At 35.2% G+C, this 6,224-nt stretch overlaps 1 protein-coding gene across 2 annotated transcripts in view; it reads left to right on the plus strand.

Moving 5' to 3' along the window:
* The window catches only part of LOC132162533 (aspartic proteinase 36), a 24,152-nt gene that overhangs the window by 7,131 nt on the left and 10,797 nt on the right, over positions 1 to 6,224 (plus strand). The window lies entirely within an intron of this gene.

Genomic DNA, 6,224 nt, shown 5'->3' on the forward strand with positions numbered 1-6,224 from the left:
AATGTAAAACACGACAAATATATATATCACCATTTGAGTGTGGTCCACAGAGACCAAAAAATAGACTAAAACAAAGATTTATAAAAGAGTGTCTTGTCTATTCCTGCCCCTATTGGCTGCTGAGGTTTCAGACTTTTCTTTTTTTTTTTTTTTTTTTTTTTTTTTCTCAGACTTTTCATTTTAGCATTGAATTGCAAAGTCTGTATATATATGTCAAACGACTTTTCTTTTATTATAAAATTCACATCACCTGTCTTTAAGGGATAGTTCAATTGGCTATAGGCCACGTTTCATAAAGTAGAGGTCACTAGTTCGTATTTCTCTCCCTTTCTCTTGTATGAACATGTCAAAAAAAATAACTCACTTCACCTTCATCGTACAACACACGATCAAGATTATCCTTCTCATGAATGTTGAGGGGGTGAGTGATTGAGGAAGTGTCGGCAACCAGAGAAAAATAAAATAAAATAAAATAAAATAATAAGAAGAACGGAACATGTTACCTAGAATTAAGAAGAAATCTGAGAAAAATAAAAGTTAGGTGCTGCGTTAAAAATGAGAAAGTGGTCGTTCAAAGATGGGTGAATTTATTTAATAAGAAATTAAAGATACTTAATGATTTTCACACTATCATAAAAGTAATAATAATCTCATCCTTCATTATTCACGCACTCAATCATACATCCCCATCCTTCACTATTCACACACTCAAAATCACAACACTATGAAATAAAAAATAGGGAAAATTACAGTTTACCCCCCTAAAGTTGACAGCGTTTTTCAATTCGAACATCAAAGTTTCAATTTTTGCAATCCATCCCCACAAAGTTTCAATTTTTTTCAATTTGACCAATATCATCCCAAAATTCTCATATTGCCCCTGATTTTTTTTTTTTTTTTTTAATGAAAACGAAAACAAATTTGGAGGTGCAAAAATGACCAGATGACCAAAGAAGCCACTCCGAATTTTTTTAAATTTTTTTTATAAAAAATAAAAAAATAAAAATTATGGGCAATATGGAAAGTTTTGGATAAAATTTGTCAAATTGCAAAAATTTAAAACTTTGGTGTTCGAATTGAAAAACGCTATCAACTTTGAGGGGTTAAACTATAATTTTTCCTAAAAAATAAAAGAAAGAAACCATCACACGCAACTACTCTCATTTCCTTTTCTTTTCCCCCACATACTCCCTCCTTCGGTCCTTCCTCTTCTTTTCCTTTTATTTCTCTACTTTCCTCCTTTTTGGATCACCCGTGACTTTAAACTCCTCAATTAAGTGATCACTTCACCATTATATAGTCAAGATAGAGCGACTAGTCAAAGAAGATGAAATGCTTCACTTCAACCATAAAAAGCCTTCTTTTTCTATAAACTCTCACCCTTCTCTCACTATCTAGATCTCTCGTGAACATTCATCATGATGCAAACAAAAACGCACTCCATTCTCCTGTTCTTGGGTTTTTTGTTAGCGCAGTCATGCACGTTTCAGTTGGCTCACTCTTCCACCAACTTTACCGACCGATCAGCTCTCATTGCTTTCAATTCTAAAATCAGTTCCAGTTCAAACGAAACTGTCTTGGCTGGTAATTGGTCCACAACTAGAAACTTCTGCAATTGGATTGGTGTTTCGTGTAGCCGACGCAGGCAAAGAGTCACTGCTTTGAACCTTTCCTACACGCAAGAAAAGCAAGCTTATTATATTAATTAAACAACTTTTTTATTTGAACAAGTGGAATATTACATAATATTAGTACTAACGTTTTGAATTCCAACAACGCACCAAATAACATCAGAAGTTTTGACCAAGAAACAGAGCCACAGGCCAAGATTGTAGTCTCGCATTAGTATATGATAAGACCTTAGAAGTATCTTAAATTAATATAATCATAATTAATTAGCATCATCATGAAATATTAAGCCAAAGTTTAGTTGGAGATCGATCGGGAGCAGCTCACTTATGATCAAATTTATATGAATTAATTTGAGGCAGAGGAAGATGTGCAACAAACCCTCTATCCCTCCCTGCCTTCACGGCATAACCAGGAACACAATTAATGTATGTCAACCTCCGGAGACCTGTATCAACATCTTGGCCATTTTTTCCAATTGTCGTGTCATGTCTCGTAGAAATATTCTCTCGATTGTCATAGCGTTCGTCATAGAAATATATATAGGTTTCTGTTCAAAAAATAAAAAAATGTTGAGGGAACAATTATGACTACCATTCGACATGTATTGCAGTACTAAAAGCTAAATATAAACTATTTGATCAAAATTCAAGTATGATTCATATAAAATTTAATTGTGATTTTAAAAGTCACATCAGTTTTAAGAAGATAAAAAAATTGTACCTAGCATTACTCATGGGTCAATTTATAGGTACAATGAATGCAATATATATATATGAAATGACAATAATAATATAGACACATTCAAGCAGCGCCAAGTCCCCAAGAGGTAGTTCAATCGGTTGGAACTACGCTTAATGAAGCGAAAGTCACTAGTTCGAATCTTCCTCCCTCCTCTTGTGTGGACATGTCAAAAAAAAAAAGTTTGACATTTTAATGTCTCCAAGAGATGGCTCAATCCGCTGGGACCACGTCTAATGAAGCGAAGGTCACTAGTTCAAATTCTCTTCTCCCTCTTATGCGGACATGTAAAAAAAAAAAAAAAGTTTGACATTTCAATAAGTGAAATCTTCCTAATCCTTTTATTTCATCTACCTATACATATAGTATGACATCATTTAAAAAATTTAAGCGACGTAACAGTATATTCATCACGTTACAAGTCGTTAAAGAAATCAAGTTGAATATACAAAAGCTTTGTACATCAATAACATGAAAATCCACCTGTTTATACTAATAAGACACAAATCAAGTCAAATTACTCAGAAGACTTTGGGTCTTCGTCCCTCCTATGTTGACTCTCATTTTCAGTCTTCTCCCAAGATCAATTGAATTTATTGTGATGGTAACCGATCGACCAAAAACAGAGTCACAGGCCAAGATTGTAGTCTCGCATTAGTATTTGATAAGACATTATTTTCTATCCCTGCCTTCACGGAAAAACCAGGATGCAGGTTTCAGTCTATATCGCAATTAATGTTAATCAACATCTTGGCCATATTTTCCAATTGGCTCGTAGAAATTTCTCTCTCGTCATAGTGAGTCGTTTTCTTCGGTTATGTTGACGGGAGAGAAATTTGGGAACATGCATGCACAAATCAGTCAACCTTCAGAGTCCATTTATCTTTCTTTGACAACTTGACCACTTCTTCCTTGTCATGTTTCATAAAAATCATCATTTCGAAGTTAAGTATACTTTTATTTATTATTTCATTCAATAATAATTTGTTATTATCATGTTAAGGAATGAACACTTAAAAAATATGTGTGCGGAGGAGCACGATAATTATTATTGTTGGAGTCAAACTAAAAATATGATAAACATAATTTAAAATAGAAATTGAGTCATTTATCAAATAATGTGTATCATCAAAAAAATATCTATAAAAATTTATAAATATGTGTCAAAATTATTAGTGAAAATGTTTAATCAAAATGATAAGAATGTAGTATATAGTATCACTGTCTCATTTGCCTAATCCAGAATTATGGTTGGCCCAAAATCTTTATTGATGGTCAAAATCGTTGTAGTGAAATGTATATATTAAGGCGTGCAAATCATCATATCCCTTTGCAGCTAGAATTACTTCCCATTCACAAAGCCAATTAGTGTTGAAGAGGAATATGCGTGGCATAGTCTTCCACAATGCCAACTGTTTAAGAGGAAAAACCGAAAAACCCACAGTTTACTCTTCTTCTAAACTGTTTAAGAGGAAAAACCCACAGCTTAGAAGAAGAGTAATTAAACGAGATTGAAGTTTCTCTTGGGCGATGAGATTAAAATACAATGCTTCACTTCCAGTACTATAAAAGCCGCTTAACACCCTTTCTTATTCCTACGCCTTCTTTTTCATAAACTCCATCCCTTCTCTATCTATTTCTCTCTCTCTCTCTCTCTCTTGCAAATACAGTACTCATGAAGCTACTAATAGAAAGGCCCTTCAATATTCTCCAGCTCTTGGGTTTTCTGTTAGTGCAGTACTCATGCATGCTTCAGTACTTGGCCCAATCTTCCACCACCAGCTTTACCGATCAAGCAGCTCTCATTGCCTTCAAATCTAAACTCACTTCCAGTCCAAACCAAACTGTCTTGGCTGCTAATTGGTCCACAACTACAAACTTCTGCAATTGGAATGGCATCTCTTGCAGCAGACGCAGGCAAAGAGTCACTGCTTTGCACCTTTCCTACATGGGACTCAATGGCACCATTTCTCCACATATTGGTAACCTCTCTTTTCTGGTCTCACTTGATCTTTCTAGTAACAGCTTCTGTGGTTCTCTCCCACATGAGATCAGTCGCCTTCATCGCTTGAGAAAACTCTTGTTGCCATACAACCAATTGGAAGGTAGCATCCCTCCAACTTTGCATAATTGTCGGAAGCTTCAAAACATAGATATCAGTGCGAACCATCTTATGGGCGCAATACCATCGACCCTTGGCAATATGTCGTCGTTAAAATACTTGAATTTGGAATCCAATAGCCTCATTGGTCCATTTCCTTCTGTCATTTTTAACATGTCTGCTCTGGTGCTACTTGGTCTTTCATATAATCACATCTCAGGAACTCTTCCAATGGATCTCTGCAGTCACTGTCCTAATCTTCAAGGACTTTATCTTTTGCACAACAAATTCAACGGTACGCTCCCTTCACAAATGAATTATTGTAGAGAGCTTGCAGACTTATCTCTGGCATACAATAGATTTGATGGGAGTATTCCACAAGGTTTTTTGGTATTAGAAAAGCTTGAAAGGCTAGCTCTTGGAGGTAACAAGTTAACCGGTAGTATACCTCCTACCATAAGTAACTTGTCGAGCTTAACTGCGTTTACCATTGAGAGTAACAACATTGAAGGAAGCATTCCCAGTAGTTTATGGCGTCTTCCAAATCTGAAACTATTGTATTTGGCAATGAATCATCTCACGGGGGAAATATCCCAAACAAATTTCAACATTTCCTCTCTACAAGAAATTATCTTGACAGATAATTTCTTGTCTGGAAATCTTCCATTAGATACTGAGCTTTCTTGCCCAAATCTTGAAAATCTTTATTTTGGTGGCAACAAATTTAGTGGTCCCTTCCCATCGTATCTTTCAAATTGTTCCAACCTCGTCTTAATAGAATTTTCCGACAACATGCTCTCTGGACCAATACCAAAAAGCCTTGGAAACTTAAAGTACCTTGAAACCCTTTCTTTGGATACCAATCAACTAACAGGGGAGCCTGGAGATCAAGAGCCTAATTTTCTTTCATCTTTATCTAATTGTAGATTTTTGAAATCCCTGTCCATATCTTACAATCCCTTGGATATTAAAATTCCAAATTCCATTGGAAACTTTTCAGTTTCCCTTCAAGAATTTATTGCAGAACAAAGCCAAATAAAAGGTCATATTCCTATGGAAATCGGTTCCTTAAAAGGCTTGAACTTGCTTGCTTTAGGCGATAACAATTTGACCGGAAACATACCGTCAACAATTGGGGGATTGGAGAGGTTGCAAAGATTGTTTCTTGATGATAATAAGATTGAAGGATTCATTCCAGAAGATGTATGTCAGTTAAAGAATTTAGGCAAGTTATATGTCTCAAATAACAAAATCTCTGGATCTATCCCAAATTGCATTGCAGATCTTAGTCGATTACATTGGCTGAACCTTAGTTCTAATAGACTGGAATCATCAATACCATTAAATTTATGGAGCCTTGAAAATTTACTGGTTTTGCAACTATCGTTGAATTTCCTTGGGGGATACTTGTCTCCAAACATGAAAAAATCGATTACTATTGAATATGTCGATCTATCTCAAAACCAAATTACTGGAAATATTCCAAGCATAATTGGAGCTTTTGAAAGCCTAAATTATCTTGACTTGTCAAAGAACGCATTTCAAGGAGGCATTTCACCATCTTTTGGAAACTTGAAAGGATTGGATATGTTAGATCTCTCAAACAATAATCTCTATGGTGTAATTCCTAAGTCTCTTGAGGCACTTCCAAATCTCAAGTATTTGAATGTGTCTTTCAACAAGCTATATGGAGAGATACCATCTAGGGGGCCTTTTGCAAACTTCACTGCTAAATCATTTTTAGGAAACATTG

The sequence above is a fragment of the Corylus avellana genome, chromosome ca9, assembly GCF_901000735.1.
Source record: "Corylus avellana chromosome ca9, CavTom2PMs-1.0".
Lineage (NCBI taxonomy): Eukaryota > Viridiplantae > Streptophyta > Magnoliopsida > Fagales > Betulaceae > Corylus > Corylus avellana.